The 12500-nt window shown below is 36.6% G+C and overlaps 1 protein-coding gene across 1 annotated transcript in view; it reads left to right on the plus strand.

Annotated features, from left to right (window-relative positions):
- The first annotated feature begins 1593 nt into the window (after positions 1-1593).
- Positions 1594-12500, plus strand: part of gli1 (GLI family zinc finger 1) — a 64005-nt gene continuing 53098 nt past the window's right edge. The window contains exon 1 of the mRNA XM_079628735.1: positions 1594-2002. The gene's annotated coding sequence lies outside the window, so the exon portion shown is untranslated. The remainder of the gene's footprint in view (positions 2003-12500) is intronic.

Below are 12500 nucleotides of genomic sequence, written 5' to 3' on the forward strand. Positions count from 1 at the left end.
GAAGCTTGTTTCCGCCACAGAATAAAATAATAAAAAGGGAATTTTTGAATTGCGTAATATAGTCGCAATTGCGAGATATAAAGTCAGAATTGCGAGTTTATTTCTCGATATTGAGTCCATCTCGTGAGTTTATATCACACAATTCTGACTAGGCTATATGTCGCAATTCTGAGATAAAAAGTCACAATTGTCTTTTAAAATGTTTTATTCTGTGGCGGAAACCAGCTTCCATAGTAATTCTGTGTCTTACCTCAGAAAAGGCTTCTTCTTTTTTTTTTTTACAGGACTGAGAAATGTCTCGTGCGCTTTTCACACAGTTGAATTAACACATTTACTTAGGCTAAATGAATTGTAAAAATATGAAATTGCAGTTGATATTCTGCTGATTGCACATATTTGGCTTTGAAGTCTGTTTTTAAGCTTTATATTTCTTTTCAAGTAGAAAAACGTTGTTAAAGTCCGTCTTTTACTGTAGTTTATGTGTGTATGTGGTGTTATTAATCTGCTTTAACACACACCATGTGTAAGTTCATAAGTGGACAGCATTGCTGAGTATTTTCTGCTTAAAACTGCAGTGAACCAAAGACAGTCTCAAAAACACGGTTTGAAATCGCTGGTGTTTCTGACGTCACACACTACCTTGTAACCAATCAGATCAACGTGTGATCGTCCACCAGTGGATCTCTGAGTGAGTGAGTGAGTGGAGGCGGGGCTCATTTGCATATTCATAGCACCGCGCATACTAAACGAGGCAAGGGTGTCGAGTTACAATACATTTAAGCTATTTTGTAAAAAAAAAAAAAATTTTGGCGATCAAAGATGAGTTTTACGTTCCACAAATGTGTTCATGTGACCAGGCTATATTTTTCCAGTACATCTACTATGCTAAGGTATTTTTGTTTCCAAAACATGTAATTTTTATTAAACTATAGGCCTATTAGATTTCATATAGCCTACAAAATTATACACATTTCATATACAAATTTCATAAAAACATTTATAGCAAATTAGCAATTACTGTGAAGATTATGCCTAGCTTACATAATCGATTTACAAATTTCTTAATCCATACATTGACATTTCACACCCACAGAATTAGCCATGTCTGATGACTTTTATTACACATCCCTCTCTATCTTATCTCCCCTTCACACATCATCAAACCTCCAAACCCAAACTCGATCCCGCTCCGGGTTTTGCGGCGCGCCGCGTGTCTGTCCAAACGCGAGCGTTATGAATTCATAAGCAGCGCGTTCCACTTTTTGGTAAAACTACAAAAAAAAGAAAAAAAAGTTCACATTTTGAATACAGTAGTTATTGGGCTATTTATACTGCTTATTTTGTTCAGAGCGCATACATTCCATTCCAGGTTAAACATAATAATTTCTAAAATATTTTTTATACAGCTAAATAGCAATACTTTTTGTAATTATTGTTATTAATTATTATTACTGTGGGAGTTACTGATGGTGTAGGAGTGACGCTGTCTAGCAGGGCTTTCTCTTTTTTCCCCTCAAGAAAAACAAAAAAGTGAACTTCCTGTTTCGGGGTGGTCCACGGAGTCTGAGGGAGAGAGAGAGAGAGAGAGAGAGGGAGGGGGAGGTCTCGCATTCTCGCGCTGCAACTGTGGGCTCACGGGACCGGCGGCACCGAATATGGACCGTCTTTTCTAAACCCGAACTTTAGAGAAAAGTTCTGTGGAGTGTGTGTGTGTTCGCGTGAGCCTGAAGGAGAATATTCACACCGCAGTGAAGAGGAGAGTTTAGCGCTCATATCTGCATCTGCATCTGTGTGAGTGTGTGTGTGTGAGTGTGTGTGTGTGTGTGTGTGTGAGTGTGTGTGTGTGTGTGTGAGGAGAAAGAGGGGCTTTATTGGAAATTCTCGAACCCCCATCGGGACGCTCTCGGCTTTCAGCTCCAAGTTTTCCAGGGAAAAGTGGAGTTTTCTGGGATCCCAGTGAGGCCACACACAGACTGATGAAGGCACGATCCAGTCTTCAAAGGTAACGCGTTATTCCCTCAGTCCAGAAGATGTGTATTATAACTCATATTTAATGTGCAGAATGTGAACTTTGATGTTACATTGTATCAGTGCTGCTCTATAGTGAGTGTGTGAGTGCGCTGGAGTGTTAATCAAGTGGAATGTTTGCGTATTGATTAACAATCCAAACATGTGTGTCTATTACACACTCAGCTGCTGAGGGTCTCTTGAGTAAATGCTGAACACAAGAGTGTTTAAGTAACATGGACACACAGAAGAGCCTAAAGCTTATTAAACACGAGCTCGGATGTCATGAAAAGACACGGAGGAGAAGTGACCCAGTGTCGAGTGTGTGTCCAGAAGCGAATATCTCCGGTGTTGCAGTGCTCGTGAAGTATGCAGTGCATGATGGTGGTCTCTCGGGACGTTTGCTTCAGTTTCTTGGTGGTCCCGCAGTCGTAGGCTATCTCAGACCGGGCAAATAACTAAGCAAGAGCTTCTTCTTCTTTCTTTTTAATTTTTAATTTTGTTGCATGCGTAAAGGTTTCATTTGGTCCTCTTCTGCATATAATTTGATGTTGTGATAGTTTTCTGATAGTTTTAGTGCGAGGTCAGTCTGTTCTTCTACAGGCCGAATCTCAACAGCTGTTTCTTGTAACGGGAAATACTTCAAGTGACGAATATCTTTTTTCCAAATGTGTCTGTCTATCCTGAAGCCACAAACGTGTGTTTTAACGGGAGGGCTTCGTGAAAAAAAAAAAATGAATCCTAAAACGACAAAAAAAAAAAAAAAAATGCATGTCAACATTTATATTTAATTGTCTATTGCCCTTAATCTAGTTTTTATAAAGTTTATATATATGCACTTTTTAAAAATTATCCGGGATTGAGGATTTTCTTCATGCAAAAGATATGATACACACACACACACCTAAAAAAAAAAAAAAAAAAAAATGTTGCATGTCAACATTTAATTATATTTTATTTTCTGTAGCCCTTAATGTACAAAGGCTAAAGTTTTCATATATATATAGGCTATATATGCACTTTTTTTAATTATCCGGGATTGTGTATTGTGTATTTTGTAGCTGTGACATTTGATTGTGGTCATAAACTACATATTATCTTAGATCAAGGGAGGCTGTGCAAGTTTAGAATGGGGGAAAACAGACATCTAATATAATCTTCATTAATCTGTGTAATTACCGTGTGAAAATCTCATATGAGTCTATGTTATAATAGACAGGCCTGATGTCAAAACGCCATAAAGCCTCATTTCTCAGTGTATTTGTGATTAACATAAAAAAATTGTACACCTTTTTTGTTGTTGTTAAAGAGGAGTATACAGCAAATAATCTTGCATTAAAATAAATTACAAGGAAAAGCTTATTTTAAGTATTTTTCTGACTTTCGGAGTTAAAAATGCATGTGTTTTTTGTAATATGCATCAGTTTTAGATGATCTTTGCAGTTAATTTGTTGAACTTACAATAAGGTTCATTAGTTAATAACCTTAGTTAACATGAACAACAGCATTTATTAATCTTAGTATATTAAATGTTTCAAAATTCACTAATACATGATTAAAATCAAAGTGGGTGTTAAGTTTTTAATGCACGAACATGCACAAAAAACGAACAGCTATTAACTTTCATTAACAAAGATTAATAAACACTTTATCAAGTGTATAGCTCGTTGTTAGTTCATGTTAGCAATAACTAATGAACCTGATTGTGAAGCGTCATGCCTCTGCTGTATTTCTGAACGCTTTGCATGACGAGGTCAGCGTTTGCGAAGCTTCTCCCGGCTGATGTGTGTCTGTTCCCGAGGTGAGAAAGACTCTGTAGGGTGTCTTCCTCTCCCCCCCGAGCTCATTAGTGTTTGATGGACCTGCGTTAGAGCCAAAAGGCTTCCGTTAGCATATCACACTCACACAGATCTGGCCAGAAACCTCCCTCGGAGACAGCTTGAGATGTTACACAGCACAGTGCTAAAGAGGCCTTGCATAATGTCACCTTCTGCTACGATGTGGGAGGAGAACCAGAGGCGGGACTCGTCTGATGATGAAGGTCCAGTGCTCACACACATCTGTTTAATATCCACTGCACAAAAGTATCTGATCAATAAGTTATGACAACATTTGTTTTTACATTGCTTTAACTCATCAAAATAAGTTAAGCCATAACTTTTTTTGTGTGTTATACAAGATTCAACTCATTTTTTTTTTTTAGATCAGTTTAATTCAAGTTGAAATTACTTTAACATCCAAGTTGATTGTACTTTTAAAAAAAATTTTTTTTTACAGTGTAACAATATATCGCAATGCAATATTTATTGTGGATAGTTCACTCAAAATGAAAATTACTGTGTGAGAAAAAATTCAAGAGTTTCAGGCTTACTATATGAAACTCGTGAACTCTAGAATATCATGCAAAAGTTCATTTATTTCAGTAATTCAACTTAAAAGGTGAAACTAATATATTATATAGACTCATTACATGCAAAGTGAGATATTTCAAGCCTTTATTTGTTATAATTTTGATGATTATGTCTTTATGAAAACCTTTTCACAATATTCTAATTTGGAATTTGGAGTTTTCATAAGCTGTAAGCCATAATCATCAAAATTATAACAAATAAAGGCTTGAAATATTAATTAATTAATTATATATTATAATATTAATAATTCTGTATTTTCATCTTCAGAATCATGAATATTGTTATTCTGGAGTCTCTATTGTCCTGTGCTTTGGGTTTCCAGCACCAAGTCCAAGACTATTCATTTACACACACAATGTAACACCAAATTTTGTATTTTAATAATTTTTTTGTTAACCTTTTATCATATCTGTTGGAGTATCGCAATAATATCGCATTGAGTTCAGTATCGTGATATATATCGGATCGTGACATGTGCGTAACGCGTAATAAAAGCTTGCTGAGAAGAACCAGACATCATAACGTTATTCTTCTGCCATGATCATTTTATCATCATCAAAATATCTCAGCACTTAATGGAAAATCCAGGTCGCACTTCATCGTTATTCCATCATTAATGTGACGCTGGAGCACAAACCCAGTCTGGAGCCGCACGGGTATATCTGTGGCAATAGCAACTATACATTGTATCGATTTTTCTTTCATGCCAAAAATCATGAGGATATTAAGATCATGTTCCATGAAGATATTTAGTAAATGTCCTACCGTAAATATATAAAACATGTATTTTTGTGAGTGAATGCAGCACAATCGTGAACATAAATGCACAACTTTAAAGGAGATTTTCTCAATGTTTAAATTTTTTTGCTCCTCAGATTCCAGATTTTCAATAGTTGTGTCTCGGCCAAATATTGTCCTATCCTAACAAAACACACATCAATGGAGAGATTATTTATCCAGCTTGGATAACCTAGAACATTTTAATAATCTAAAGAACCGTTTCTGATTCTGCTCATCAACTCCAATTCTTATCGATTCGTAATTTCAATTCCGATAAGGTAAAAAACAACAACTTAGATATCATACACATTTATTCTAAGTCTTATTACAAAACATTTAGTTGTAGCTGGATATATATTCCAAGCATTATTAAAGACAAATAAAAACTTAAATATATAAAATATTTCATATTCATTTCAGTTCATAAATAAAATATGAACAAATAAATTAATTGGTAATCGCAAATTAGCACAAATAAATACAGCAGCTGAACAAAGATACGACTGAAATAAACAGTGTTTTAATATTTCAGGTATTTAGGTACACAAACTGTAATCAAATGTAAAATAACACTGCACTTTAAAAAATACAATTTATTTAAATAAAAGATGAAACTAATATATTGTATAGACTCATTACATGCAAAGTGAGATATTTCTTATAGCTTATGAAAACCCCAAATTCAAAATTAGAATATTGTGAAAAGGTTTTCATAAGCTGTAAGCCATAATCATCAAAATTATAACAAATAAAGGCTTGAAATATCTCACTTTGTATGTAATGAGTCTATATAATATATTAGTTTCACCTTTTAAGTTGAATTACTGAAATAAATGAACTTTTGCACCATATTCTCGTTTTGCCAGTTTCACCTGTACGTGTGTATTGGTCTGTTCAAGACATGGAAGAGATCTTAATCGATAAGAGGAATCCAAATATTAATTTGATTAAAAGGTATCCGATTCCAGAATTGGAATTGATTGTTGATTCCAAACCCTATTTAAATGTTTCATTAATGCCAATGAAGAAGCTTTATTTTTTTAAGAATGGAGTGTAGCTTAAGGGTCTTTCAGAGCAACTAGGTTTTGTATGTCTAGTCTAAATAGGTGTGTGTGCGTGCGTGTGTGTGTGTGTTCCTTGTACATGTACACAAACTCATTGCTTTGCTTCAGAAGGCCTTTATTAACCCCCCGGAGCCGTGTCCACTTTTATGATGGACAGATGCACTTTTATGATGATAGATGCACTTTTATGATGGACAGATGCACTTTTATGATGGACAGATGCACTTTTATGATGATAGATGCACTTTTATCATGGATAGATGCACTTTTATGATGGACAGATGCACTTTTATCATGGATAGATGCACTTTTATCATGGATAGATGCACTTATATGATGGATGGATGCACTTTTATGATGGATGGATGCACTTTTATGATGGATGGATGCACTTTTATGATGGATAGATGCACTTTTATGATGATAGATGCACTTTTATGATGGATGGATGCACTTTTATCATGGATAGATGCACTTTTATCATGGATAGATGCACTTATATGATGGATGGATGCACTTATATGATGGATGGATGCACTTATATGATGGATGGATGCACTTTTATGATGGATGGATGCACTTTTATGATGGATAGATGCACTTTTATGATGATAGATGCACTTTTATGATGATAGATGCACTTTTATCATGGATAGATGCACTTTTATCATGGATAGATGCACTTATATGATGGATGGATGCACTTTTATGATGGATGGATGCACTTTTATGATGGACGGATGCACTTTTATGATGGATGGATGCACTTTTATGATGGATGGATGCACTTTTATGATGGATGGATGCACTTTTATGATGGATAGATGCACTTTTATGATGGATGGATGCACTTTTATGATGGACGGATGCACTTTTATGATGGATAGATGCACTTTTATGATGGATGGATGCACTTTTATGATGGACGGATGCACTTTTATGATGATAGATGCACTTTTATGATGATAGATGCACTTTTATCATGGATAGATGCACTTTTATCATGGATAGATGCACTTTTATGATGGATGGATGCACTTTTATGATGGATGGATGCACTTTTATGATGGACAGATGCACTTTTATGATGATAGATGCACTTTTATGATGATAGATGCACTTTTATGATGATAGATGCACTTTTATGATGGATGGATGCACTTTTATGATGGACGGATGCACTTTTATGATGATAGATGCACTTTTATGATGATAGATGCACTTTTATCATGGATAGATGCACTTTTATCATGGATAGATGCACTTTTATGATGGATGGATGCACTTTTATGATGGATGGATGCACTTTTATGATGGATGGATGCACTTTTATGATGGACGGATGCACTTTTATGATGGATAGATGCACTTTTATGATGGATGGATGCACTTTTATGATGGACGGATGCACTTTTATGATGGATAGATGCACTTCTATGATGGATGGATGCACTTTTATTATGGACAGATGCACTTTTATGATGTAGAGATGCACTTTTATGGACTTCAAAACAGAAACGGCCATTCACTGCCATTATAAAGTTTGGAAGAGCCAGGACATTTTTTAATATAACTCTGACTGTATTCGTCTGATAGAAGAGTGTCATATACACCTAGGATGGCTTGAGGGTGAGTAAATCATGGGCTAATTTTCATTTTTTTGGGGTGAACTGTCCCTTTAAGTCTAAGGGTCTTTCAGAGCAACTATAGGTTTTGTCTGTCTAGTCTAAATAGGTGTGTGTGTGTGTGTGTGTGTGTGTGTGTTTGTGGGTGGGATGTTCCTTGCTGTGTTTTACTGTGTGAATCCAAGTGTGTGAGAGACGGCGTTCACTAAAGCTGGCCAAGGCAGGCGGCAACAAGTGGTGTGTTTTTCCGCCAGATTCCTCTTTGGGGCTGCGCATCGAGACTCGTGTCACGTGACACCCCCCCCCCCCCCTCTCCCTCTCTGTGCCGGAGACCACCCTCACGGGGACCGCAGACCCCAATAACACCCTTTCACACTCCGTGAACCTGAAACAATCAACTTTTAATAGCAGCTGTCCATCCAGTCATCGGCCCGAGCCGGGGCTCAGATACCCAGGCGGGGAAGGAAGGAGTCAGAGAGGGTAAAACCCGCTAAATACCCCCGTCCCTCTTTTATTCCCTCTCAGGCTTTTCCTCCTTCCTATTTTCTGTCCCTCTTTCATTCATGAAGGACAAGAGAGAGAGAATAAAGCTCAGGACTGATGCTGCGCGTCTTCTCAACTCTTACAGTGCATGTGTCTGCATTATTCGCCTTCTTTCTTTCTTTCTTTCTTTCTTTCTTTCTTTCTTTCTTTCTTTCTTTCTTTCTTTCTTTCTTTCTTTCTTTCTTTCTTTCTTTCTTTCTTTCTTTCTTTCTTTCTTTCATTAAAGGAGTAATTCACCCCACACTCTTAAAAATAAAGGTTCCTAAAAGGGAGTTTTCAATGGAAGAACCATTTTTGGTTCCCTAAAGAGAATCTTTCAGTGATTTTTTTTATTTAATTATTTTAAATTAGGGATGCACCGATATGAAAGTTTTGCTATACCAAAATTTCTATATTGATACCTAGGGATGCACGATATATCGGCCACCATATCGGTATCGGCTGATATATGTTCATTTTTAATGTTATCGTTATCGGCTCGATAAGAAAATTTGACTCGTATATTAAAGCCGATAAATAATGGATTATTTCCACTTCAGATGTGCACTGTTCATCATGATGGTTTTGAATTAATTGAAATATGATTAGAATCACTTCAAAAGAGGCAAATACAGGAAAGTGCAACATGTGCAGCACAAGTCTATCATATGGGCAACATCAAATTATCATGAGAACATTATAATTGTGTGCTTGAGACATGGCTTGTAATGGTGAGACTTTAGTATTTTGTAATCAGGCTCTCAAAAATGAAAAAAAGTGGATTTAGATTTATCGGCCAATATATCGGTTATCGGCCTTCAAATAGAAAGAATTATCGGTTATCGATATCGGCCAAAAATTTCACATCGTGCATCCCTATTGATAACCAATAATTCTTTATATTTGAAAAACAATAACTTATACATTGGCCGATAAATCTAAATCCAGATTTTTCTGGATTTTTCAGATCTAAAACCATTAAAATACATGTCCCAAAAACACAATTATGATGTTCTCATTATGATTTTATGTAGTTTGTATTGCACATGTTGCACTGAACGTAATAATTACTGATATAAAAATTTATAGATGCACCGACATGAAAATATTGTCCATTACCGATAACCGATAATTATTTATATTTGAAAGCTGATAACCGATATATTGGCTGATAAATCTAAATGCAGATTTTTATATAATTTTATATAATTTTTGACAACCTGATTACAAAAACAAAAGTCTCACCATTAAAACCCATGTCCCAAACACACAATTATAAAGTTCTCATTATCATTTTTATGTAACTATATTTACCTTTTTTGAAGTGATTTCAATAATATTTCAAATGTTGAATAGTGAAGAGTCTAGGAAGAGGAAATAATACATTGTTTATCGGCTTTAATATATCAGCCAAATTTTCTTATCGGGCCGATAACATTAAAAATGAACATATATCAGCCGATACCGATATGGTGACCGATATATTGAGCATCCCTATTTAGAAGTATTTTTCATTGTCAGTTTATGTTAACTAATGAATTAACTAATGTTAAATAATGGAGCATCCCTATTTTAAAGGGATAGTTCACTTTGAAATGAAATGTTGGTGTGTTTTATCTTACCTGAAGTGCATCCAAGATGTCGGTGTCTTTGTCTCCGCAGTAGTTTCAATTTTTATATCTTTAGGTCAAACCGTTCTTGTCTGTCAGTCATATAATGCAGGTCTATAGGCACTGTCTCTAATAGCATGCAGAGAAAAGTCCAAATTACACAATTCCCCATCGTAAGTACACATTGATGGCCTAAGACACGAAACAAGCGGTTTGTGTGATAAAACGAACAGTATTTATATCGTTTTTATCTCTTTTACACAACCATGTCCATCTGATCTGTTTACTTAGTCTGCGCAAGCGCCGTAGAGCGCCGGAAGGCTCCGGAAGTGTTCTCTCTCGCGCGTGTACGTCACTCACTGTTTACACCAGAGCCTCTGCACAGAACAGAGACTGTAGGACGGCTAATAGAAATGGTGCTAGTTTGCGCTTATCCGGGATGTTTAAACCGATGTAAAAAAATACATTAACGTAAGCTCGCGCGAACTCATCCGGGAGACCACTTCCGGCGCTCTACGCCGCTTGCGCAGACTAAGTAAATCTTGGATGCACTTCAGGTAAGCTAAAACATACCAACATTTTATTTCAAAGTGAACTATCCCTTTACATAAATTACATAAAAACCTTTTTCCGCTATAAAGAACTGGATCTGCATGGAACCGTAGATGCCAATAAATAACCTTGTGCAACATGTCGATTCTGTTATTATTTACTCATCCTCATTTCCCTCATAACTCTCTCTCTGCACTAGAACACAAAAGCAGATGTTTATCATCACAATGTTGAAGCTTCACTGCAAGAAAACAGTGACGGTGAGACTCCACATAAAGAGCAGCGTGAGCATTCTCCCAAACATCTGCTGTCGTGTTCCACGGAGAATAAAGTCATGGAGGTTTGTGTGATTACAGAATCATCTCGCTCAATTAAAGGATTAGTTCACTTTTAAAAAAACTTTTGCTGATAGTTTACTCACCCCGATGTCCTCCAAGATGTCCATGTCTTTCTTTCTTCAGTGGAAAAGAAATGAAGGTTTTTGATGAACACATTTCTCCATATAATGGACGTCAATGGGCCCCAAACGGGTCAAGGTCCAGATGACAGTGTCAGCGCCGCTTCAACAGGCTTTAAACGACACCAGACGATGAATACGGGTCTTATCTAGCGAAACCATCGCCATTTCAAACATAAATAAAAAAGTTTAAGTTTTATAAGCACAAGCGCTCGCCTTGCTCTGTTCTGTGATGTGCGTTCGTGACGTGATACGCAGTTACGCTGAAAAGGTCACGCTTGACGAGTCAGTGTTTACAGATGTGCGGAAGGAGGACCATACACACATATTCAAATGTCTTTGTGTCAGTTTATCGTTTAAATGCCCATCTCGTGTGTGTATCCTGGTGTTGGAATATTAAAAAGCCTAAAAGAAAATTTTCACCAGGACAGAAATGTTTTACTCTTCACAGAAGCGTGACCTTTACAGCGTAACTGTGTATCACGTGACGTCACGAACGCGCATCACAGAACAGAGCAAGGCGAGCGCTTGTGCTTATAAAACTTAAACTTTATTTTTTTTTTTTTGAAATGGCGATGGTTTCGCTAGATAAGACCCGTATTCATCGTCTGGTGTCGTTTAAAGCCCGTTGAAGCGGCGCTGACACTGTCATCTGGACCTTGACCCGTTTGGGGCCCATTGACGTCCATTATATGGAGAAATGTGTTCATCAAAAACCTTCATTTCTTTTCCACTGAAGAAAGAAAGACATGGACATCTTGGAGGACATCGGGGTGAGGAAATTATCAGCAAAAGTTTTTTTTAAAGTGAACCAATCCTTTAAGTCCATTTTTTGCATGAACATTTCCTCCAGAAGTGCTTCTTAGTTTGACATTAAATGTGGGCATCGCTTTGGGGCGGCAACGTCATGTTTGAACAGAACATAAGCAAACGTATAAATGTTTAAATAATGAAGCGGGCCATCACGGTTGTGTCCTCTCAGCACAGGTCTGGGTTTGAGATCTGAATGAAGCGGTTAATAACGTTCCTCTGGTGAAAGACGAGAGCTCGGAAAGGAAACGCGCTGATTGCAGTGTGTAGCTTTGAGTTAAAGGATGGATTATGTTACGAAGCTGAGCTTTACAAGCAGCCATTGTCCCCCCCGATGAAGACTATCAGTGTATTGTAATCCTGTGTCAGATGTTCACATTATTGATCTGTTCTGAAAGTGATTGTCAGTGTATATTATTAAACGAGAGGAATTGTTTGAGGTTTAGACGGCGAGACCTGTTTATCAACCTTTCACTTCAATACCTGTTCATGTTTAGCCTTTCGAATAAATGAATCACTTTAAACCAGCTCGGCAAGTTTCAATATTCCAATTAATCTTCAAATATAGTTTATTCATGTGTTTGGCATTTTCAATAGGAAAGAATGATCAAAATAAACAACAACTGAGTCTCTCCGTCTCAGACGTTTCTCCTGAGAAAAGA

The sequence above is a fragment of the Phoxinus phoxinus genome (genome assembly GCF_949152265.1).
Source record: "Phoxinus phoxinus genome assembly, chromosome: 11".
Lineage (NCBI taxonomy): Eukaryota > Metazoa > Chordata > Actinopteri > Cypriniformes > Leuciscidae > Phoxinus > Phoxinus phoxinus.